This window comes from Cervus elaphus, chromosome 14 (assembly GCF_910594005.1).
Source record: "Cervus elaphus chromosome 14, mCerEla1.1, whole genome shotgun sequence".
NCBI lineage: Eukaryota > Metazoa > Chordata > Mammalia > Artiodactyla > Cervidae > Cervus > Cervus elaphus.
This window is the reverse complement of record NC_057828.1, coordinates 35,139,378-35,166,982: the sequence shown is the minus strand read 5'-3', so window position 1 is coordinate 35,166,982 and position 27,605 is coordinate 35,139,378. Positions and strand designations below refer to the sequence as shown.

General features: G+C 36.5%; 1 protein-coding gene across 2 annotated transcripts in view; it reads right to left on the bottom strand.

Annotated features, from left to right (window-relative positions):
* The window catches only part of AKT3 (AKT serine/threonine kinase 3), a 272,806-nt gene that overhangs the window by 199,300 nt on the left and 45,901 nt on the right, over positions 1–27,605 (bottom strand). The window contains exon 3 of one of the 2 annotated variants that reach the window (XM_043924030.1): positions 11,021–11,082. The exons of the other annotated variant lie outside the window; for it this stretch is intronic. The gene's annotated coding sequence lies outside the window, so the exon portion shown is untranslated. The remainder of the gene's footprint in view (positions 1–11,020; positions 11,083–27,605) is intronic. 2 annotated transcript variants of the gene reach the window in all.

Genomic DNA, 27,605 nt, shown 5'->3' with positions numbered 1-27,605 from the left:
ACTGATTTGGCATGCACAAATATACACACACACACACAGACACACACATATATATAGTAATATTCTGAATAATTTCTAGATGAGAACCCAAAGGAATATTATATTTACCTCCTTCATAATTCTAGAATCTACACATCACCATAGCTCAGTTGATAAAGAGAATCCACCTGCAATGCAGGAGACCCCAGATCGATTGCTGGGTCAGGAAGATCCGCTGGAGAAGGGATAGGCTACCCACTCCAGTATTCCTGGGCTTCCCCTGTGGCTCAGCTGGTACAGAATCCACCTGCAATGCGGGAGACCTTGGTTTGATCCCTGGGTTGGAAAGATCCCCTGGAAAAGGGAAAGGATACTCACTCCAGTATTCTGGCCTGGAGAATTCCATGGACTGTATAGTCCATGGGGTCACAAAGAGTCAAGACACGACTGAGCAACTTTCAATTCACTTTCCTTTAAGGTTCAAAATCATATTCCCTCTCAGTTTATTTCATTTTAGATGCAGATATCACTTTTCCTTTAGTATCAGATGACACAACAAGGCAGAGCCTTGGAGCAGTGTCTCAGAGCTGTCTGAGGTGCTGTCTCTCCCAGGCTGCAGCCACATTTTGTCCCAAATAAAACTTAACTCGCAACTCTCATGTTGTGCGTTTTTTCTTAGTTGACAGCTGCCAAAGGAATTCCCTTAGGAAATAGATTTTAATGCATACAGTTTGTCTCCAAAGTACCATAGTGTTTTAGGAACCCAGTAATCAATTAATCGTCTCTTAAAATTGTGTGTGACTGCTATATTTAAAATGGATAACCACAAGGACTTACTGTATAGCATATAGAACTTTGCTCAATGTTAGAGCACCACCTAATGGGAGGGGAGTTTGGGGGAGTATGGCTGAGTACCTTCGCTGTTCACCTGAAACTATCACAACATTGTTAATCGACTAAACTCCAATACAAAATAAAAAGTTTAAAAAGAGTGCACAACCTTCACATTCACATTTCATTCTATCAACCTAACAGATCAGCAGAATACTAAGACCAAGAGAAATTAATCTGAACACCCTCCAGTGGCTGGCTCTGCAGCACAACAGAAGCATTTCCATCCTGAATTTGTTTTACTCTGCAGATTTTTGAACAAGAGAAAATTTTAGATTTAGACATTAGATTATAATCATAGAAATTCTGGTAAAAATCCAACTTTTAAAAGAGGGAAAACAAAAACCTCTAAGTCATTACTTGTCTCTATTTGCAAAATTCTTAACTCAAAATTCCTCTACCAAGGTGTAAGACACTATTTTAGTAACAGAATGGTTAGTTCTTTTTTTAATCTGCTATCATAATCAAGCAGTATTCAGAAAGTAAGACTGGAAGGAAGGAAATTAGTCAAAATGCAAATACTGAATCCTTATGAGAGAAAAACACAGCTAAAGAAAAAAATACGTATCTATATGTGCTGTGCTGTGCGTAGTCACTCGGTCATATCCAACTCTTTGCGATCCCATCAACTGTAGTCCACCATGCTCCTCTGTCCATGGAGATTCCCCAGGCAAGAACACTGGAGTGGACTGCCATGCCCTCCTCCAGATATGTGCTGTTTATATTAATATATCAAAAGTAACCATAAAATATTTGGGGGAAATCTTCATTCAAGGGTAATCTGAGTTAAACAATGTGTACTGACAGTATAATCCCCTAAACTCTGGATTAATCATGTTAAGTATAATACATACATATGCTGAGGGGGAAAAAGTGGCTGTACTTTTAAGAAAAATTTTTACTAAATTTATGTCAATTTAGAAAAAAGTATTCATGATAATATTTTAAATATAAATCATTAAATCCCGAGTACCGACTTCCGGAAAGCAAAATTACTTTAAAAATACACATTAACAAAGAATGATAATAAAAGAAAAACAACCAAAAAAGTCTATATTTAACTGGCTGCTCAATCATTAGAAAGGTGCCCCATAACTACCATATGTTACTCAAATATGTTATCACACCTACAATTTCATCATATGTCTCCCAAGAAATTAATTAGCTCTAACTTTTTCAACTTTGACAAAAACGTCTGCATCAGTCAGATTACTAGCTGTTGCAAACATTTCAAAATTCAAAGCTTTCTTCAGCTTATATTTAACCTTTTAATTACTATTAATTATTTAGCAACATGCAGAACAACATTCATCAGACAGATGTCTAATTTTAGAATTCTGAATAACATAAAGTCATTTATATACATATTTACTTTTGGTACACATTTGCTTAGTAACTTGAAAAAATAAAATTAATCTAAGGTCTAAAACTATTTACTGATACATCACTTCACATCTATGTTTAGGTTAAAGAAGAAAATACCTAAAATTTTCATTTTTTCAAAAATCTAAAAAGTCTTAAGTTGAGGGCATATGACTTATGGTAATAAGTGAATTTAGTGATTAGAAAGTTTATATATAAATTACAAAAACAGAAATCTAATAGAACATGTTAATTTTAAAAAGATTTTATAATCTATCAGCAGTAAAAAGAAATGAAAGCGGCTAAGGGAATTTTCATAAATATTCTTTATCAACTGTTTTAAAAGGAAAGAAAAATCTATTCCTGTTTGATTTTTAGATCACTATCAGTTCAGGCTATCCTCAACCATATTAACCAGCTTCCATCCCCACTATTTTATTTAAACCACTCTGTTAAGGCTACCAATGGACTTTATAAGTATCCATTCCACAAATATTTATAGAGCAATGAACACCACAGACAAAAATTCTGTTCTCACAGAGCTTACCTTCTAACAGGAATGAAAGAGAAAACAAAAATAAGTAAATCAGTCATATAAATAAGTCAAAAAAATAGTGTATTAATAGTGCTAAGTGCAAGTATTTCCTAATTCTCTTGTTAACCAAACAAAAATCAAACCAACCACCAATAAGGAAAGCTTGCACTGGGTTCAGTAAAGCCACGTATAACAATGCATGAGACAAGTGCTCAGGCCTGGTGCACTGGGAAGACCCAGAGGAATCCGGTGGAGAGGGAGGTGGGAGGGGGGATAGGGATGGGGATTACTTGTAAATCCATAGCTGATTCATGTCAATGTATGACAAAAACCACTACAATACTGTAAAGTAATTAGCCTCCAACTAATAAAAATAAATGAAAAAAAAATGCTGAATTCTCCTTTCAGTTATCTCAGCTAACAAAATAATGGATAACCTAAAAATCATCTCTATCTAGTAAGGAATTACATTTAAATTCCAAAGTTACTACTTCTAGGTTGAAATAAATATTCAAGTCAATCAGAATAAGAGCAGCCATAGGAAAGCCAACAATTTCCTGCTGGTAGCAATCAGTCTTTTGTGATTACTGAAATTTTTTGCTACTGCCGGGGAAAATGGCTCCTATGAATGATACAATTTTTGAGCTTAAAAAACCTTAGAGATATCAGAAGTCCCCTGGGAAGCTTTCCTTGACCTCCTCAAGGGGATTTAAGCGTTTCTTTCTCTTTATTCCAAAATGCCATAAAAGTAAGGAACAAAGTTCTTATTTATCTTCGTATTCCCAGAACCTATCTCAGATCTGGCAGAAGAGTTTGACTAGATATTTCACCAGTGAAAGTACTGTTCTAAAAAAATCAGTCTGGGAATGCCCTGGCAGCCTAGTGGTTAGGATCCGGTGTGCTCACTGCTGGGTTCGATCCCTAGTCAAGGAACCAAGATCCTACAAGCATCACAGTTGTCGTTCAGTCCCAAGACTTGTCCAGCTCTTTGTGACCACATGGACTACAGCATGCCAGGTTTCCCAATCCTTCACAGCACAGAGGGGCAAAAAATAAAAAAATCAGATAACAATAAAACAATGATTCAAAGTCTAAGGTTTATAAGTGTTATGAAATTATTTGTATTATGGATAAGTACACTGCTCTCAACCAAGGAGGAAGCACACTCATTCGTATTCGGTAAGTATTTATTAAGGTCCTACCCTGTGCAATGTTATATAAAATGTATACATAAAATGTATAAAACTGTCATGGTCCCTACTATCACAGGAAATACATTCAAAGGGGAGAAAAGGTAATAAAAAAGAAAATAAACAATAATTTTAGATTAAATAAGTTCTATGACAGAAATTTACAGGGCACAATGATAGAGATTGTCACTTTTATTGGATTCTCAAGGAGTACTTTACATAGGATGTACTAAGACAAGACCTTAGGTAGATATTGCTGGAATATAGTAGGTAAACAGATTAGAATTCAATTAACAATTTAATGAATATTACTATGTCTCATGTACTATGGTCCTAGCATGAATAAAATCCAAACTCAGCCCCGAAGAGCCTGAACTCAAATAAGGGAGAGACAGACACTACTCTGACTGTGGAGAACACACAAGGTTTATGGAATCACAGAGAGGAGCACTCAGATGACCTAAAAGTAGTTCAGCATAGAACAGGTAATAATAATGAAAATACAAATAACATACATTTTGAAGAGTCAACAGAACAAGATAACAGCAGGTGCACAGAAGACTGAAAGAGGAGGAAGATATATATCCATGGGAACATTTTAAATAATTAACCAGAATAAAGATAGGTGTTTTCATTCACTAGTAACAAATATTTGGGATTCACTAATATATACAGAATGTAAGTAATAACATCATGTTAACCTGACAGCCATGGGCTTCCCTGACGGCTCAGCAATTCAACAATTCACCTTCAATGCAGGAGACACAGGAGACGGGGGTTCAACCCCTGGGTCAGGAAGACCCCCTGGAGATGGAAATGGCAAACTGTTCCAGTATTCCTGCCTGGAAAACCCCACTGACAGAGGAGCCTGGCGGGCTACAGTCCAAAGGGTCACAAAGAGTCGGAAACGACTGAGCACGTAGGCACGGCATAGCCTGACAGCAGAACTGAGAGTCTGCAGAGAGAATAAAAGAGGATGAAGAACAGAGTAGGGATGAGATACAGTCGCATGCGGTGGATGTCAAAAGACAACGTGCCAGTAAAAGAACACTCCAATACAGGAATGAACCAAGAAAGTCAAATGTCAAGGAAGCCTAAAGATGTGCATTCCGCAAGGAGTGATAGACACTCCTATAAGGCAAAGTAGTCAAACCCACTGAATATGGAAAAAGGACATAATCAGCTGTAGAGAAAAGTTTTATCATTTCTAAGCCCTAGTTAATCAAAAATAATCACCACGAGGAACATAAAGACTATGAACCACATTCTCATACCATCAATTTTATGATTTTGGAACCATACCTAGCATTTATTAGAAGAAATGAACACTATATATAAGTGAATAAAACACTGTATAAAAGAGTAAAAATTAACTATTCATTTCCAGCAACAGATAACTTTCAAGTAATTTATTTTCATATGAAAACATTCCAAGTTAAAACTGTCTCAATACATATTAAAAAGAAAAGAGTTCTTTTCATTAAGAGATACATGAACATGCATGAAGAATGATGTGACTTCTGCGATCTGCTCCCAAATAATTTAGAAAGTAAATGAATAGATGAGTGTATAATAAAATAAAATTGGCTATGAGTTGGAAATTTTTAAAGCTGGTGTTGATTTCATGGGTGTGGCTATTACTACTTTTGTACATGCTTGAAATTTCTTAATAAAATATTTTACTACCTAAGCGCAAACAGAAACAAACATCTGTATTTATCCTAACCCCATAGCAAATAATTCTTACAAGGTTCTGAAATTAACCTCAAACTGTCAAAAGGAATGAAAATACAACTTTTATATGAAGGAAGGTTGGAAACTTGGCTTATAAAATATATAAAAGGGAAAGGGGAGACAAAGCCTAGCTTAAACAACTTATAGAATCTACTCTGATTTCATGAAAATTTAAATTTTAAAACGCTATAGACTGAAATTTTTAAATATTTAGAATTAAATTATGAAAAATAAATGCTCCATTTCCTCCAGAAGGTTAAGATACATTTTTTTCATAATACACATTACAGGATAATTAAATTACTTAAGGTAAAAGATCTATGAGAATCTTACATAGTGACAGAGGTAGGAGACTATACCTTTTAAAACTAAACTTGCTTTAAGTTATTAATTCTGATATATTCTTTCCTGTTTCCTAATTTCCACTGTACCAGTTTTTCCACCTAAGTAGTTTCAATTCATTTCAATGTTACTTATTCCAGGAGTCTGACCCCAACTCCACACAGTAGGACAGAATATCATACTGTGGCCTCCCACAGAACCCTTTGTTATCCCTATCATATTAAGCAGTTCATTTAAGCACCATGAAGGAAAGGATCATGTCTTTTAAAAAAAAAATTTACTGAGATACAATTCCTATATCATAAAAATTACCATGTTAAAGAATACAGTTTTTGCTTTTCGTATATTCACAAGGTCGTGTAACCATCAGCACTAACTTCAGAACTTTTCATCTTCCAAAAAGGAAAGCCTGAACCCATTAGCAGTCTTTAGCTCTCCATTCCCTCCTCCTCTCCCTGACAACCTGCTCTCTGTCTTTTATGGATTTGCCCATTCTGGACATTTCATATAAATGGAATCATATAATACATGGCCTTTTGTATCCGACTTTTTTCACTTAGCACAAGGTTTTCAATGTACATCCATGGTAATAGCATGTATATTTCATTACTTTTCCAACTAAATAATATTCCATTTTACAGATTATTCCACATTTTATTGACTCATATAACAGTTACTGGACTTTGGGGTTATTTCCACTTTGGGGCCTTCTATGAATAATGCTACTACGAACATTCACAGACAAGTTTTGTATAAACATGATTTCAATTTTCTTGGGTATATACCTAGATATGAAACTGCTGGGTCACACAGTAACTCGGTTTAAGTTTTCAAGGAACTACCAAACTGTTTTCCAAAACAGATGCACCATTTTACAAACCCCCAAGTAGTATCAGTTCAGTCGCTCAGTCATGTCCGACTCTCAGCAACGCCATGAACCGCAGCACGCCAGGCCTCCCTGTCCATCACCAACTCCCGGAGTCCACCCAAACCCATGTCCATTGAGTTGGTGATGCCATCCAACCATCTCATCCTCTGTCATCCCCTTCTCCTCCTGCCCTCAGTCTTTCCCAGCATCAGGGTCTTTTCCAATGAGTCAGCTCTTCGCATGAGGTGGCCAAAGTATTGGAGTTTCAGCTTCAACATCAGTCCTTCCAATGAAGACCCAGGACTGATCTCCTATAGGATGGACAGGTTGGATCTCCTTGCAGTCCAAGGGACTCTCAAGAGTCTTCTTCAACACCACAGTTCAAAAGAATCAATTCTTCGGCACTCAGCTTTCTTTATAGTCCAACTCTCACATCCATACATGACCACCGGAAAAACCACAGCCTTGACCACAAGCAGTATATGAGGGTTAAAATGTCTTCACATTCTCACCAACACTTTTTATTGTCCATCTTTTTGATTAGTGCCATCCTAATGGGTGTGAAGTGGTATCCTTCATGATTTTGCATTTCTCTGCTGGCTACTGATATTGAGCATTTTGTCAAGTATTACCAGCCATTTGTGTATCTTCTTTGAAAAAAAATGTCAATTCAGATCTTTTGGCCACTTTTAATTTGGGCTATAGATGATTTACAAAAATTCTTGATATACTCTGGGTACTTTATCAGGTATATGATTTTCAAATATTTTGCCCCATCCTGTGGATCATCTTTTCACTTTCTTAAGACTGTCATTTGACATGTTTTTAATTTTGATGAGGTCCAATTTTTCAGTTTTTCATTGGTTGCTCATGCATTTGATATCAAATCTATTGCCGAGTTCAAGATCACAAAGATGTAATCATTTCCTTCTAAGAGATGTATGGTTTAGTCGCTAAGTTGTGTCCAACTCTTTTGACTTCATAGACTGTAGCCTGCTGGGCTCCTCTGTCCATGGAATTCTCCAGGGAGAAATACTGGAATGGGTTTGCCATTTCCTTTTTCAGGGGATTTTCCCAACCAAAGAATTGAACCTGGGTCTCCTGCACTGCAGGCAGATTCTTTACCAACTGAGCTATGAGGGAAGCCCAAAAGATGTATAGTTGTAGCTTTCATGTTTATGTCTTTAATCGATTTTGAGTTATTTTTTGTATATAGTATGAAGTGGGGATCTAAATTGATTCTTCAGCATGTGAAAGTCCACTTCTTCCTGCATCATTTGTTGAAGACTATCCTCCCACAGTGAATTGTCTTGCTACCTTTGTCAAAAATTTACCAGAGTTACTTCTCAACTCTCGATTCCCTCTCACTGACCATACGTCTATCCTCCACGTGTCTTTGATTGCATCTACCTAGCACAGAACCTGAAATATGGAAGCATGCAATAAAGATTTAGTAGGTGAATAAATAGCCTTTTGTCAACAATAAAATAATTAAAGTGTGAGCTGAGCAATACCTTAAGGAGCATTATCCCATCCCAGTATTTAAAAAGCAAGAAACTGAGACTTAAGAGAGGCTACCTGGTGAGATCAAAGGAGAAAAAAATTACTTAAGAGGCAGAGGCAGGATCAGAATTCAGTTTTCCTAACTTTCGGTGCAGGATTCTTTCCATAATACCATGGAAAGTGGCTTCTCAACTAAACTGAACTGCCTAAACATATGCCAATGTGTCAGCCTATAAAAACCAGCATATATTAGAGACAGAGATAAGCATGTATCCTAATACTTAATCATAGGGGAATGCTTCATAAGCATAATTCACCAAAAAGCCTTACAATCAAAATGGGGCAGGAAATAATTAATATACCACTGAATGCAGTGTTTCCCTCTAGACGACTGTCCTCTATTTCACTCTCAGCTCAAGAACATAGCTAGTCACACTTTTAGTCCTTAGATTATTTGGGGCAGAAGAAAACCATTTGTGTGACAGTAAAAATTATAAAGCAATCAGGTGCCTAGTTCCATTACCCTGCTCTCTTTACCATTTCCCACCTTCACTGTGATGCTTCATTCACTACTAAGTGCTGTAAAGAATGCAGAAATAGAGCGATCATCATAAATTTAACTTTCCTTTACTATCCAGAAATTAGTCTGCCTCTTTCCAAAAACCAGAGAAATTTTAAAGCTGTAGAACAGAAAAATAAAGGGAAACAAAGAAACAATTACAGGAGAAGCCTTCTGAAAGATATATATGGGGATGTACGACATGAGGTAAAGGAAAAACACTAAGTGTTCAAGCCTAATACTATAATTACATGCACAAGGAAGGAAAATGCATCTGTGCAAACGCTGTGTATGCAGTATGTATAAGCAGACCATGAATTTTCTTGTAGTCTAGAATATATTCGGCCCTCAGTTTAAACTACAGCGTCTTCTCAGATCACCCAAGCACAGTTAACCTGACCTTTCATGGTATGCCCACTCTTTGTCCTACAGGTCTCCATCACTGTAATGACTACAGTGTATCTTAATAGTTACCTCACATGTTTGTCTCCTTTTAAACTATCATTGCACTGAGGGTTGAAACCATGTGTTTTTCATGTTGTGTTCAGTATAGAATTTAGCACTTTATAATTCTTTGTTGAATGAATATTTTCAAAATGTTTTGTAATCCTGAATATACCTGTTCAAAAGCATCAATAACAAGAAATTTATTCATTCTTGCTGTGATAATTCCCAAACATTACAGTTCACACATATACGTCACATATATATACAGTTCTCATATATACTTCCCTATACAAAATTCAGAGCTGGTCAATCTGTTGGAAAACAAACCTAACTCAATGTTTACCGCTGAATGTTGTAGTTGCTGGCCATCTCTACTAATAAGGCAATTTTATACTCCTAGCAAGAAACACACAAAAAGTTCAAGACTCATCCACTACAAGCAGCATGATCTAGCATGGTGACATATAGAGAAGATGGGGAACCATCTCTATAGAAGCATGTAGAGGAAGTCTTGAGGGCGAGATATCTTATATTCACCAAAAAGAACTACAGATTAAGAAATAAGATAAAATGATCATCAAATTCTGGTGTACTGGTAAACGTAAAAGGTTTGGAGTGTGAGAGTCCCAAGATGTGATTCTAAGACGTGCCCCACTGTGACCTCTTTAGGAAGGTGACTTCACTTCTCTGTGTCTCTTTCAGTACCTCTACTATAAAAAGTGAGTAAGAATGCCTATCTCACAAGCACAGATACTCAGACACTAGCATGTTTGAGATCTGTTACAGTGTCCATTCCATTCCTACCTGGCAACAGGCTGTGACTCAAGAAGCAGAGTCAAAAAACTCTCTTTACTAAAAATATTTGTCCCAAGAGATGTCAATGTTTCTAGTTTCATCATAAGGAAATTCTGTTTGGATTTTCAAAAGCCTCATTTAAACGTAAAATAATCTGCTATTCAATCTTTCAAAGATAACCTGTCAAAAAATAAACGGAAAGAAAATAGAAACAACAAAGACAGCCTGTCAAGGCCCTGTGGAGGATAACTCCTTCAACCAAAGGAGGAGGCTGAAGCAATAAGGAAATAGCAGTGAAAGGGGCCTAGAAACAAACTTTCTCTACTTTATAATTGCACAGTCAGCCTCATCTAACTACATACCACCACATACACTCACAGAAAAGTCATAAATTCATCAGTAAACCAGTATGCCAACTCAAGGGTATACTATTAAGAGGTGAAATTTCTGTTTTTAAAACAAAAAAGATAAGCCCGAAATCACAATTTAATGATGTATTTTTAACCACTACTACCACAAAAAGGATGTACTCTGGGATAAATATTTCTTCTATGTTCCCTCAAACTGTTGACTATGTGTTGAGTCACAGAGTGAATTTTGATAAAATCATACAATATGGCATGATAGCTATGTTATATAAAGTATTAATAAACTTTGTATTAAAAAAAATAAACCTTAAAACCATTCCATTCTTTACAGACCTTACCAAGGCAATGTAGTGTCCCAACTCAGACTTCAAATTTATTCCTCTTACTAAGGTGTGACCACTGCCACTTTTTTTTTTCCAATTTCAGCCCAAATTCTCAGTCACTCACCCGCCCGCCATCTTATGAATCCTGTGCTTCCTCTCCGCCTGTGGGCTCCACCAAAGGGGACTCTATAAAGTAAATGTGGAGACAATTATTGCCAAAAGTGAAAGATTGAGAGATTCTTAATAGTTCTAGAAAGGCTAATAAGCCCTTGATTCATTAACTTAGAGAGGAGAAAGTAAATCCCACAAGCTAGAGGATATGAATAGATTATAGCCCAACTCTAAACTGTCAAAACATGTCAAAAGATTCACAATGTTTGAAACAGAACTTTTGAAAATCCGGCAAAACAAATTTAGTGGTATTTGTGGATAAAGATAAAAATGATACTTCTGCCTTCCTGGGCTCACACAAAAACTCATCCTTATCAATGAAATCAGAGAAAAGAAACATAAAAGATTTTAATAAAAACAATTAAGAGCTGCATTTAAAGGTCATACACATATAAAGAATATTAAAGGTTCTCTTTTCTTCTACTCTAGGCATTTTATGCTACATCTATAAACCTGACATTTGCACCCATGTTCTCCTTGCCTCTTGATAGAGTGAATAAAGCACCTCTCATCAGCAAGCCTGCAATCCTGCCCTTCTTCCTACATTTCTCTTCGTGATTAATACTATCACATATTCTCCATCAATGAAGAGCAAAATCGCCAATTCATTTCTAGTTTTCCTCCATTCATAGTATGTAAAATTAGGCAAAGTCAAAATGATACTGATGACAATAGAATAAACAGATATATCACTTTTTATGCTAGAAGCACAGTGCTAAATGCTTTCCATTAATTATTTAATTTTCAAAACCACTGCATAAGATAGTACTATGGACTATTTGTGCTCCCCCCAAATTCATGTTGAAAACCTAACCCGAAATGTGGTGGGGTCTTTGGGAATAAATTGGAGTTAGATAGGGTCACAAGGGTGGAGACCTCATGATGGAATTAGTTCCCTTATAATAGACATCAGAGAGTTTGTCCTGTCTCTTTCCACTATGTAAGACACAAGGAGAAGGTAGGTATTGCCTGTAGGCCAGGAACAGTTCTCACCAGAACCCAAAAATGCTGACATTATGCTCTTATACTTCATAGCCTCCAGAACTGTGAGAAACAGATTTCTGTCATTGAAGCCGCCCAGTCTATATTTTGTCATGGCAGCCCAAGCCAATTTCCCATTTTACTTTGCGACCCCATGGACTATACAGTCCTCAGAATTATCCAGGCCAGAATACTGGAGTGGGTAGCCATTCCCTTCTCCAGGGGATCTTCCCAACCCAGAGATCGACCCAGGTCTTCCACATTGCAGGTGGATTCTTTACCAGCTGAGCCACAAGCAAAGTCCAAGAACAGTGGAGTGCATAGCCTATCCCGTCTCCAGCAGATCTTCCCAACCCAGGAATTGAATTGGGGTCTCCTGCATTGCAGGTGGATTCTCTACCAACTGAGTTATCAGGGAAGCCTAAGTTGAGAAAACTATGGCTTAAATAGGCTAAATAACTTCTCTACAGAGGACCCAGGCTACAGTGGTAGAACCAGGGTTTAAATTGGGCTTTTAACTAACACTGTTCCTCTGGTATCTCCATAATACTGAGTTCAAAATATCTATCATCAAATATGTGCAAGAAATCAAAATAAAGTTGCCCTAAAAAACTCATACATCTAATCATATATTATAACATATGGACTGCCAAAAGTATGAATTCCTCCAGGTTTGGTACCCAAGAAATGTTTACTGAAACAAACAACAATAATACACTATGATAAGTGTTAGATGAACAAAGACAAATAAAGTAACTCAAAGGTTTCCAGAAGGCAACAATTTCAGGGGTGAGTAAGACAACTACTATGAGACAGTATGAAAAAAGTCATAAATAAGTGAAATGCAGTCAGAACAGAGTACAATTAATACATTTTGAGGGAATTTTTCAGGGATTACTAGTAGACATTACATATAAGCTCTCTCTCCAAAGATGAATAGAATGTCACTTTTGAAATAAAAGACCGTTCAAAGTTGAATGGACTAGATGGACAGAAAAATGGAGTTTGAAAATATAGCTGGGGCTGTTCCTTTTCAATTCCATATTCAACACTGTAGTTTACAGTATAAAATATCCTAACAGATGCCCCTGTCTCTCATCGCTTCCTTTTTCAAACCACTCTACAGAAAGTATAAAAGTAATCATCCGAAAACACATATCAGATTGGCTCCTTGTTCAAAAACATTCAATAGTCCTACTCTGCCTACAAGATACTATTTAAATTCCTCAGACTAGAATATTAGGCCTCTCACAATCTGTCCCTGTTTTTTTTTTACTTTCCCTCCCAATTCACCTTGAGTCATGATTCCTCTACATTGAAGCTATACTTGATTATCTGCTGCTCCTGAACAGGCCTATTAAAAGGTCTCCATCTGGACTGTGGTGCATCTTAAGACCCATGTAAAAGAACTTCTCTGGAAGTATAACCTTGCCTATTGTCTCATTTATTACCCTCTGTCATATGTCAGTTACATTCCTGCATGAAGGTCTCCACTGAAGACTACAAGCCATTTGAGAGATGGCCTCTACCCTACATGCAGAGTTATTATGAAAAAAAAAAAAAATCGAAGCAAATCTTTGGGTTTCTATGTGTGGGTACTGTATAAGGAGCTAATCGTTAAAAGGCAATATGGTTAGGGTAATACTAGACAATCACAGAGAGTATTACACAATTACCTAACTCAGCCTGCAGAGGTGCACAACAGCTTTCCAGAGAAGAAAACAAACTGATTCTCCAAATATAAATATGAGAATACATAGGTAAAACATACACAGGTACGAAACAGTGCCACTTGTGAGAACTACAGGACATTCAATGTTGCCAGGGTGTAAAATACGGAGCCAGAAGTGGCAAAGTATAAAGCTACAGAGAAAAAAGGCTTCACAGTATGTTGAAAAACATTTTATGCTGTGGGCCAGTGGTTCAGAACTAGTAAAAACTCTGAATTTGTACTGCACCAAAACCAGGTGTAAGTTATACTGGAAGACAAGTTGAATTCAACAGGTAGTATTTTCACATGTCAAAAATCAAACAGATTAAAAAGATACACAGTAAAGAGTCTCTTCATACCTTTGGGACCTGCCTGGGTCATATCCTTCTTCTTGGGGAAAACTGTTAGTTTCTTATTTTTCCTTTCAGAGTTCCTTTATACCAATAGAGCAAATAAAACTACACAATCTGTTTCCCTCCTTTACATAGAAAGTACTCTATATAAGTTCTGCATCTTACTCTTTTCTTTTTAACTGCAATGATTTTTCCATGATTTTCCATATAAATACTATTCTTCCTATTCCTTTTCAACTGCATAATATTCCACTATACTACTGCATCATTATTAACCTATCCACTATTTATGGACATTTGAGCCTTTGTTCCACTCTATTACAATATACTGTTTTGGTTGACATATAAGAAAAAAAATCAAACTTTACACATGTATGAGCAGAAAACAGAATAAAAACAATAATAAGGTTTTCTTTCAGATTATTGTGGATAATCTCCAAATCTTTTGCTATTACATACAACATTTGTATGAACAACCCTGTACATATATCATCACAAAATGTGAAAATATACCTGAAGGATACACTCCCTGAAATGGGAATATACTTTTGTAATTTTGATATATATTATCAAATTGTCCCTAGGAAGAAGGAACCAGTGACACTGACTGGTTCCTCAGAGGAAGGGAAGGATCCTAGGGAAATCTACCCTTTAAAATTATAATCAAGGAAGAAGAATCCAGAAGAAGCATGAGATAAACAATCAAACAGGTCAAAAGAAAAAACAAGAATTATTTACTGGATATACAGTAAAAATATTTACTGGATGACAAGTAAAAACAGATGATTCTTCTCTAGGGTCAAATATATAGCAGGGAGATCGAATAATTAAAGAGCTAAACTATAAAACCTAATTAAAGCAGTACAATAAGTCATGGAAAAACAGAACAAATCAAGATAGTATAAAACAAACAGTAATGAAGAATAAAGATAATTAAGAATAAAAGAAAGATAATACTATTTCCCATGAAAAGGAATCCGAACTCCCTGGGAAAATGGTTGATTCCATACCTGGGAAACTATATGATAGGCCTGGAATATTTTATTGTGTCAGAAAGTCTTCACAAATTGCTGGGAACATGTCAAAATAATACAGACCTAGCTTTTCGGGGGCTTACAGGGGCCAAATCCAGGATAGTTTGAGAATTCAGAGTTAATAATGATAGTAAAAGACCATAATCCATTGAGTAAAATAGTACCCATAAGAGAAAAAACTTCTGCAATAAAGTCAATTAAAATGAAGAAGGAACAATAAATTAGAAAAGCACCATGTATCACAAATAGCTGACCCAAACAAGAGCCATAATTGAATGCTGAAACTGGTGGGCCAAAGTTTGAAGAATACCTAGATATTTATACTGTCACAAAGTGTCACACCACAAGATTCTTTTTAATTACAGAGGGAAAAATAATAACCTTACAATGGGGAACAGTCTTCGTAGACACCATTGTAACCAGTGATCAAAGTTAACATCACCAGGATTGGGACAAATCAGTACCATGTGCTTCCACTGCATGACTAGACATCATGAAGTCACATGACTCTTACATAATGATCCAAGAACTTTTTGGAGACAGAGAGCTATGAAGATTATTACTGGCAATATTTAGATGATAATAGCATTGTGTCAATCTTAGTTTCTTGATTTTGATAACTGCACTTTAATTATGTAAGATCGTGTTCTAGTTTTAGAAAATAAAAGGGTCATCACGTCTCAAATGGTTCAGAAAATAAACATGTATTTGAACCTAAGTATCTTCAAAATATTTTAAGTATTTCTAATAAATATATCGATGTGGAATGAGGGACAAAGCACTGGGACAGAGAGGAAATGAGACGGAGGAGGAGGAGAGAAAAAAGAAAAACAATGCAAATGTGGTAAATGTTAACATTTGAGCAAAGAGTGTATGGATTTCTCTGTACATCCACCTCTGTCAAATGCCTGTTCATATTCTTTGTCCATTTTTCTATTTATATTTTTCTTAATGTTGTATGGACACACACTACAATAACACTGTTAGTCCTTATTTTTCCCAATATGCGATGTCTTTTGTTACAGATTTAATTTTTTAGTTAAATTATTCATTTTAATTGGAGGCTAATTACCGTACAACATTGTGGTGCTTTTTGCCATACATTGACATGAATACTTAAAAAATTCTTAATGCTACAATAATGGCCATGTTTGGAGGATGGGGTTATGGACACTTTATTTTTTTATAGTTTTTCAGCTTATCTATATTTTATTCACCATAAATATTCAGTAAGCAACTATTATTTTTATAATGAAAAAAGGGTTATATGTTTATATTCCTTAAAATAAGTAAAATCCCAAAAGATATGTTCATAGAATCTGATTCTAAAAGTCAAAAGGATTTATTCAACAATTTGTCTCTTAACAGTCTTTGGAGACAAGAACTAAGCCAATCATGAAGAAGAGTAAAGAGTTTGAAACTTGCCTTAGATCAAGTGGTATTGATCTATGGTACTGTAAAGTGCTATTGGCATAGAAATTTTAAAAAAACAGGCTAAAAGAGAGTACAGAGAGCCCAGAAACAAACCCACATATAAAAAGAACAATAAGATGGATTATTCAACAAATGCGGCAATTACTATACTTTTAGAAGAATAATAAGATTAGGTCCCCTTCTAAACACACACACATACACCATAACATCCTCAAGGTAGATTTAAAAAAGCCTAAATGTGAAATAACTATTAGGTATTTTATTTTAAAGTGTAAGACACTCTGAGTTTCCCTGGTAGCTCAGACAGTAAAGAATCTGCCTGCAATGAGAAAGACCTAGGTTGGGACGATCCCCTGGAGGAGGGCATGGAAACCCACCCCAGCATTCTTCCCTGGAGAATCCCCATGGAGAAAGGAGCCTTGTGGGTTACAGTCCATGGGGTTGCAAAGAGTTGGACACAACTGAGTGACTAAAGCACACACACAAGACACTCTGCTAGCGAGGCTCTAAGACAGCCTTTGGTGATCCTGTCTCCCTGGTATTCCAACCTCAGTATAGTCTCCTCCCACAAAGAACAAGCTGAGTGATGTCTGTGACTACAAAGGATAGATCATAAAAGACTAAGTTTCCACTGGTACCTCCTGGCTCACTCATGCAGGGAAAGTCAGCCTCCAAATTTTAACACTCAAGTGGGCCTGGTAAAGGGTCACATCAAGAGGAACTGAGGCCTCCCACCAAAAGCCTACACCAACTCACTGGCCATCTGAGTAGGCTATCTTTAAAAGCAAGTCCTCTGGCTGTAATTAAGCCTTCAGATGACTGAAACCCTGACTGACACCTTGACTATAATCTCATAAGAGACCAAGATCAGAACCACCCAGACACACTACTTCCAGAAGTGAAAAGGAATAACAAATATCTATTCTTTTAGGCAAACAGGTTTTGCTGGTAATTTGTTAATAGTATGTGTATGGATATGTGTGCTCGGTCATTCAATGGTGCCCAACTCTTTGCAGCCCGATGGACTGTAACCTGCCAGGCTCCTCTGCCCACAGAATTTTCCAGGTAAGAATACTGGAGTGAGGTGTCATTTCCTATTCCAGGGGATATTCCCAACCCAGGGATCGAACCTGCATCTTTTGTGTCTCCTGCATTGGCAGGCAGATTCTTTACCAGCTGCACCACCTAGGAAGCCCCAATTTGTTATAGAGCAACAGTTAATTAATAAAAAGACTATTATTATAACCTCAGTGTAGGAAAGGAAGTTCCTAAATATGATACTAGGAGCAAATTATAAAGTAAAAGACTGTCAAATGTATCTATATTGAAAATGAAAATTTCTGGTACAAAAAAATTTTACTACACAACAACTAGAAGGACAAGCCACAAGCCAAAAGGAACAAGGGGGATGGAGCAAAGAGTAGAAAAGGCAATTAAAAAAAAAATAGGAATTAACATATAAAAAGAACTAGGACTGCCATTAATAACCAGAGAAAATCAAATTTAAAATACTAAATACCGTTTCTCATACATCAGAATGACAAAAATTATGTTTGACAAGATGACTAGTCTCACAAACTGCTGGTGGAAATAAAATGCTAACAACCACTTTAGAAAATGTAGAAAGTCTAGTAAAGGTGAAGGCTGAACACACCCTGTGCGGTGCTTAGTCACTCAGTCGTGTGTGACTCTCTGCAACCCCGTGGACCACAGCCCACCAGGGACAGAGAATCCCTCTGCCCATAGGGGTTCTCCAGTAGAGAATACTGGAGTGAATTGCCATGCCCTCCCTCCAGAGGGTCTTCCCAACCCAAGGATCAAACCCAGGTCTCCCACATTGCAGCAGGATTCTTTGCCATCTGAGTCACCAGGGAAGCCCATTAATACTGCAGTGAGTAGCCTATTCCTTCTCCAGAGGATCTACCCTAAGATCTAGCAATTTTCTAGTTGCAATAAAAATTTCACATATACACAGGGCATGTACAAAAACATGTTACAGCACTGCTTGTAATAGGGAAAAAATTGGCAACCACTTAAAGCTCTTCAACAGAACAGTTTTTTAAAGTGTGGTTTATTCATGCAAAACCACACAGCAGTGAAAATGAAGAAATCACAACTCCATGTATCAATATAAATACACCTTAAAAACCTAACACTAAAAAAATAAACCAGGCTGTAAAGGTTATCAACTGATTTTTTCAGCAGAAACTGCAGGCCAGAAAAAACGTGGCACAATATATTTAGAATGATTCAAGGAAAATACCTACAACCAAGTGCTCTACTCAGCAAGGCTCTCATTCAGATTCAATGAAGAAATCAAAACCTTTAAAGACAAGTAAGCTATAAGAATTTAGCACCACCAAACCAGCTTTACAGCAAATGTTAAAGGAACTTCTCTAGGCAAAAAAGAAAAGGCCACAACTAGAAATGAGAAAATTACAACATGAAATACATCACTACTAAAGAGAAACATGAGGCTTCCCTGGTGGCTCAGACTGTAAAGCGTCTGCCTACAATGTGGGAGACCCGGGTTCGATCCCTGGGTCAGGAAGATCCTCTGGAGAAGGAAGTGGCAACCCTCTCCAGTACTCTTGCCTGGAAAATCCCATGGAAGGAGGAACCTGGTAGGCTACAGTCCATGGGGTCACAAAGAGTCAGACACGACTGGGTGACTTCACTTTCACTTTCAAAGGGAAACATGCAGTAAAGGTAGGAAATCAAGGACACACACAAAGCTAGTAGGGAAGTTAAAAGAGAAAAAGTATTAAAATCATCTCTGTCCACAATAAGGGATACACAGAACAATTAGATGTAAATATAATGTCAAAAACAAGAACTGTCAGAGGAGGAGAGTGCAAATGCAGGGTTGTTAAAATACATTTGAAAGCAAGAGATGAGTAACTTAAGATAACCATGTATATATACAGACTGCTATACAAAAACTTCATGCTAACTGCAAACCAAAAATCTATCACAGATATATATACAAAAAAGAAATGGGACTCCAAACATAACACTACAGATAGTCATCAAATCACAAGAGAAGAGAACAAAAAAGAAGGGGGGGGGCCTACAAAAACAAATTCAAAACAATTAACAAGTCAGTTGATCTGAGGCAGGTGAACCTAGAGCCTGTTATACAGACTGAAGCGAGTAAGAAAGAGAAGAACAGATACCATATATTAACTCATATATATGCAATCCAGAAAAACGGTTCTCATGAACCTATCTGCAGGGTAGGAGTAGAGATGCAGACCTGTGGACACAGCAGGGAAAGGAGAGAATGGGACGAATCCAGAGTAGCCCTGATATACATTACTGTATGTAAAATAGCTAGCCAGTGGGGAGTTACTATACAATATATGGTGCTCAACCTGGTGCTCTGTGACAACAAAGAGGTGGGAAGGGGGTAGGGTGGGAGAACGGTTCAAGAGGAAGGGTATATATGTACACTTATGGATGATTCACATTGTTGTATGGCAGAAACCAACACAACATTGATAATTACCTTAAATGTAAATGAACTAAATGCTCTAGCCAAAAGATTTAGATTGGCTGACTGGATACAAAAATAAGACCCATATATAAGCTGCCTATAAAAAACTCACTTCAGAACTAGAAACACAGAGACTAAAAGTGAGAAGATGGAGAAAGGTATTCCAGGCAGAAAAAATCAAAAGAAAGCTGGAGCAGAAGCACTCATATGAGACAAAATACACTTTAAAACAAAGACTATTATTTTAAAGAGAGAAAGACTATTAAAGATTATTATTATAAACAAACAAATGGACACTTTGATGACCAAGGGATAATCCAAGAAGATACAATAATTATAAATATACATGCACCCAACATTTAAGTATCTCAATATATAAGGGAAATATTAACAGACATAAAAGGAGAAATCAACAATAATACAATAATAGTAAAGGGCTTTAACACCCCCACTTATATCAATAGACAGATGATCTAGACAGAAAAACAGTAAGGAATCACCTAAACTTTAGATAACACATTAAACCAAATGGACTTAATTGATATACAGAGACACCATTCCACCCAAAAGTGGCAGAATACACATTCTTTTAAATTGCACATGAACTTTCTCTAGGATAGAGAACATGCTAGGCCACAAAACAAGCTGTAGTGCCTTTAAGAAAACAGTAATCAAATCAAGCACCTTTCTTGACCACAACACTATAAGAATGGAAATCAACAATAAGAAAAAACTGCAAAAAAACCCACAAATGCATGGAGGCTAAATAGTATGTTACTAAACAACCAATGAGTCACTGGAGAAATCAAAGAGGAAATCAAAACACCTAGATACAACTGCAAACACAATAACCCAAAACGAATGGGACACAGAAAAAGCAGTTCTAAGAACATTCATAGTAATACAAGTTTACCTCAGGAAACAAGAGAAGTCTCAAATAAACAACCTAACCTGAAGCAACTAGAGAAAGGAAAACAAAACCCAAAGTTAGTAGAAGGAAAAAAATCATAAAGATCAGATCAAAAAATCATAAAGAGCAGAAATAAATGAAATAGAGACTACAAAAACAACAGAAAAAAATGGACAAAACCAAAAGCCAGTTCTCTGAAAGGATAAACAATATCGATAAACCTTTAGCCAGAGTCATTGAGAAAAAAAGAGAGCAAGCCCAAATCAGACAAGACAGAAATGAAAAAGGAGAAGCTACAAACGACACCACAGAAACACAAAGGATCATTAGGAGACTCTACAAGCAACTATACACCAATAAAATGGACAATCTAGAAGAAATGGACAAATTATTAGAAAGGTATAATCTCCCAAGAATGAATCAGGAAGGAACAGAAAATATGAACAGATCAATTCTGTCAGTATCAACAGTAATGCAATTCAATCAGTAATCTAAAAACACCCAACAAACAAAAGTCTAGAACCAGATGGCGTCACAAGTAAATTCTACCAAACATTTAGAGAAGCATTAATACTTATACTTCTGCAACTATTCCAAAAATTTGCAGAAAAAGGAAAACTTTCATCGCCATTCCAAAGCTATCATAACCCTGATACTAAAACCACACTAAGATATCACAAAAAAAAGAAAATTACAGGTGAGCATCTCTAATGAACACAGATGCAAAGATTACTAGCAAACAGAGTCCAACAAGACAGCAAGTCCCCTGCACACAAATGAGTTCAGTTGTGAGAGCACACAGGTAAGTCCAATTTGTTCCTAAGTCCAACAAAGCTGGCCTAGGTACCCAACTAACACAATGTGTTATACTGTACTGTACTATAATAGATTCACAATGTTTTTCAAACAAATAGTATATAAAAAACAAAACCAAAAAATATAGAAAGCATTTTTAATCTTACAGTACAATACCTCAAAAAGTACAGTAGCACAATACAACAGCTGGCATACAGTGGCTGGCATCGAGCAAACAAGCAAGAAGAGCTACTGACTGGAGGAAGTAGAGGAGGTGGGCAATGGCAGAGGTGAAGGGTCATCAGCATTAGGAAATGGAGAGCTAGCTGCCATTTCACTCACACTTGGCGTTGATGGAACGCAGGTTCACAATTTTGAGAGTTCTCAACTTGAAGTTTCATATACAGAGAATTTATTGTACCTTTAAAAGATCACACACCATGATCAGGTTGCATTTGTCCCAGGGATACAAGAATATTTCAACATTAGCAAATCAATCAATATAATATACCACATTAACAAAACTGAAGAAGGAAGCAACCTAAATATCCATCAACGGAGGAATGGAAAAAGAAGTGGTACATGTATATAATGGAATATTACTCAGCTATTAAAAAGAACGAAATAATGCCATTTGTAGCAACATGGATGAACCTGGAGATTATCATCTTAAGTGAAGAAAGTCAAACACAGAAAAACAAGTATCATATGATATTGCTTACATGCAGTATCTTAAAAAAATGATAAAGATTATCTTATCTACAATACAGAAACAAACTCACAGATTTAGAGAACGAACTTATGCTTACCAGTGAGGGGAAGGAGGGGGGAAATTGGGGATTGACATGTACACACTGTTCTTGCCATTTTTATTCAACACAGTTCTGGAACTGCCAGCCACAGCAATCAGATGAGTATAAAAACAAAATCAATCAAACTGGAAAAGAAGCCAGCCTGTCACTGCTTACAGATGACATAATACTATGCATATCAACAGAAAATCCTAAAGAAGCAAACCACTACAATTTATCAATAAATTAGGTAAAGTTGCAAATACAAAATTAATATACAGAAATGTGTTGCATTTCTATACACTAACAATGAAATATCAGAATGAGAAATGAAAGAAACAATCCCATTTACCATCACATCGAAAAGAATAAAATAGCTAGGAATAAATCCTCCTAAGGAGCCAAAAGACCCGTGTCCCCATTATAGACACTGGTGAAAGAAACTGAAGATGACACAAACATACGGAAAGATAACATGTTTCCAGATTGGAAGAATCAGTAATTGTTAAAATGATCACATTATCCAAGGAAATCTACAGATTCAATGTAATCCCTATCAAATTACCAATGGCAATTTTCACAGAATTAGAACAAATGATTTTAAATTTTGCATGGAAACACAAAAGACCCTAAATAGCCAAAACAATCTTGAGAAAGAAGAACTGAGCTGGAGGAATCAGGTTCCCTAACTTCAGACTACACTACAAAGCCACACTCATCAAAACCATATGGTATTGACAGAAAAAGGCATACAGATCAAATGAAAAGGATAGGAAAAAAAAAAAGAAAAGCTCAGCAGTAAATCCATGCACTTATGGTCAATTAATCTACAACAAAGGAGGCAAGAACATACAATGAAGAAGAGACAGTCTCTTCAATAAGTGGTGCTGGAAAAAGTGAACAGCTACATGTAAAAGAATGAACTAGAATATTCTCTAATAACATAACTCAAAAATAAACTCAAAGTACATTAAAGACCTGAATGTAAGCTCAGATACTATAAAATTCCGAGGGGAAAACACAGGCAGAACATTCACTGACATAAATCACAGTAGTATTCATTTGGATCCATCTCCAAGAGTAGAGGAAACAAAAGCAAAAATAAATTGGACCTAATTAAACTTAAAAGTTTGTACAGTAAAGAAACCATTTTTAAAAAAGAAATGAAAACCCGAAAGAAGAAAACATTTGCAAATGATGCAACCAACAGGGGATTAATTCCCAAAATATACAATTCATATAGGTCAATATCAAAAAAAAACACACAATCTAATCAAAAAATGGGCAGAAGAGTTAAATAGACATTTCTCCAAAGAAGACATACATATGCCCAACAAGCACATGAAAAGATGCTCAACATCACTATGTATTGGAGAAATGCAAATCAAAACTACAACAAAGTTATCACCTCCCATCAGTCAGAATAGCCATCACCAAAAAGTCTACAAATAATAAATAATACAGAGGGTGTGCAGAAAAGGGAATCTTGCTTCACTATTGGTAGGAATGTAAATGCGTGTAGCCACTATGGAAAAAAGCAGAGGCTCCTTAAAAATCTAAAAACAGACTTACCACATGGTCCAGCAATCCCACTCATGGGCATATATCGAGAAAAGATGAAAAGTCTTAATTCAAAAAGATACACACACCCCAATATTCGTAGCACACTATTTACAACACCCAAGGCATGAAAGCAACCTAAGTGTCCACTGACAGAGGAATGGATAAAGATGATGTGGTGTATATATATAAAAATAAACATGTGTGTGTGTGTGTGTGTGTGTGTGTGTATATATATATAATATATGAAGATCCCCTGGAGTTGGAAATAGCAACCCACTCCAGTATTCTCGCCTGGAAAATTCAATGGACAAGAGGAGCCTGGCGGGCTACAGTCCATATAGTTGCAAAGAGGCAGACACAACTAAGCACGTAAGCACATATAATCATATATTATTCAGCCATAAAAAAGAATGAATTAATGCCATTTGCAGAACATGGATGGACCTAGAGATTATCATACTAAGTGAAGTAAGAGAAGACAGATTTCACATGATATCACTTAAAGGTGGGATCTAAAAAAAATGACACAAATAAACTTATTTACAAAATAGAAGGGCTTCCCTGGTGGCTCAGATGGTCAAGAATCCACCTACAAAGCAGGAGACCTGGGTTTGATCCCTGGGTTAGAAAGATCCCCTGAAGGAGGGCATGACAACCCACTCCAGTATTCTTGCCTGGAGAATCCCCATGGACTGTAGTCCGCCACGCTCCTCTGTCCATGGGGTCACAAAGAGTCGGATACGAGTGAACAACGCAGCACGGCATAGCACAAAATAAAAACAGACTCACGCTGAAAACAACCTTATGAATACCAAAGGTGGAAGTTATAAATTTGGAGTCTGGGATTAACAGATACACACTACTACATACAAAATAGGTAAACAACAAGGATCTACTGTATAGCACTATATCCAGTACTACGCAATAACCTATAATGGAAAAGAATCAGAAAAAGAATACATATATATGTATATATGGATAAATGCGTCACTTTGCTGTATACCTACAACTAACACAACATTGCAAATCAACTGTACTTCAATTAAAAAAAAAGAAAAAATCTGATGAAGATATTTACAGATGGCATTGTTTATACAAAGTCTGAAAACATACTAGTTCTATTAATATATGCAAGTTTACAAAAGAAAAAAATTTAAACATAACTGTATGAGCATGGCAAACACTGAACTAGGTGTACCTTTGATAAGCAGGGTAAATGGGGATGGGAGTAGTACTAGAGGGATGCATAAACTTCAAATGTATCTTAAGGCTTGATTAACAAAAAAGAAGTAATTAGCCTCCAACTAATAAAAATAAATGGAAAAAAAAAAAGAACATGATACTAAAATACAACAAAACTAGAAGATGAGTATTTGAGTGCTCATTTTATTATTCTCTGTACTTTTTTCTTTGCTTTAATATTCTAAAACAGAATGCTTTTAACCAAAATATGGTAGCTTGGGGAGACAGTAGAAACAGTGTCAGACTTTATTTCTTTGGGCTCCAAAATCACTGCAGATGGTGACTGCAGCCATGAAATTAAAAGACGCTTACTCCTTGGAAGGAAAGTTATGACCAATCTAGATAGCATATTAAAAAGCAGAGACATTACTTCGCCAACAAAGGTGCATCTGGTCAAGGCTATGGTTTTTCCAGTGGTCATGGATGGATGTGAGAGTTGGACTGTGAAGAAAGCTGAGCACCAAAAAATTGATGCTTTTGAACCGTGGTGTTGGAGAAGACTCTTGAGAGTCCCTTGGACTGCAAGGAGATCCAACCAGTCCATCCTAAAGGAGACCAGTCCTGGGTGTTCACTGGAAGGACTGATGTTGAAGCTGAAACTCTAATACTTTGGCCACCTCATGTGAAGAGCTGATTCATTGGAAAAGACCCTGATGCTGGGAGGGACTGGGGGCAGGAGGAGAAGGGGACGACAGAGGATGAGATGGCTGGATGGCATCACCGACTCGATGGGCATGAGTTTGAGTAAACTTCAGGAGTTTGTGATGGACAGGGAGGCCTGGCGTGCTGCGATTCATGGGGTCTCAAAGAGTGGGACACAACTGAGCGACTGAACTGAACTGAAGACTTAAGCCCTATTTGCTTAAAAAAGATCAAAAGAGAGTTTTCACAAATTGATAAACCAACCCAGCATTACGTTCAGTGAATACACAAATGGCATGCAAAAACAACAAAGTCAGAAACTTTAAATACACAATAAATAAATACAGACCAAAATGTACACAGAAACTTTAAATACACAGCAAATAAATACAACCAAAATGTACATGGTCAAACTCATTAGTAACACTTCATCCAATATCAATTGAGTGTCTAAAGGTCCAGGTGTTATTCCAGGCTCTACTAACATAGTGTGAACAATATAACTCATACATGAAGTTCATATTCTCAAAGGTGGAGGCAGTCAATAAAAATACAAGTAAAAAGTCAAGTGTTGGTAAATGCTTTGAAACTAGAACAAGTGATGTGGCAGAGATGAGAGAGGAAGAAAAGGATACTTTGGGTGGTCAAAGACTCTAGAAGAAGTATACTTGTCCTGTGAAGTAAATAATTAAAAATCCTTCAAAAGGTAAGGAAAATGTGGAATACCCAAGTGCATAAGGCCTGTCATGATGGCAAATAATCCATTTGAGGAACAAAATGATGAATATGTCTGAACTGCAATGAATGAGGGGATGAGTACGTGAGATGAAGTTAAAGAGGTACATAAGAGGAAATCTGGGGTAGATCAACTTTTAATGGAGCTTGAAGCTTATAAATTGGGGGAAGAGAATACAAAACTATGAAAACAAAATTAAATCCTAAATTAAATATTTCTTTAAATTGTGAAAGAAAACTACATTAAATTACAAAATTTTAAAAGTTCTCAAGCACATCAAACAATCCTAAACAATAACATAATATTTTAAATAATTAGTTCCCTGGCATACCTTTATATAAAATTTTTCTACATATCTTGGTTGTATTGCACTTGATTGCCTCTTTATGACAATGATTTTATAATATTTTCTATAGAGAGAACAGTTCAGTTTTTTATCTAGAATAGAGAGTGAAATTTTGTTTTTTATAACCGATAGTTCACGGACGTTTCTTTGAGCTTCACCACTGCCATAAACACTTCAAATTACCAAATTTGTGAAAACTTCTACATTTCTTTCACATATGGGTTGTAAGATCAGAAGAATGTACAACAGACTTAATGGCCAGTCTTGGTTTTTCCTCCATTATCCACATCCCAGTCCTGACTGAATGACACAGGACAAGTTCACATCACCATTCAGCCTCTGGTCCTGTAGGTTCATGTGAGGATGCCAGCTGGAAAGCATTCTTAAACTGGGTCGGCCTACAAGAACTAAACTATATGTGAAAACCACAGCAAATCACATTAATGTATCCCACACATCTCTCCTTAGGATTCCAAAACTGCCTGAGTCCACTCCAACATACCT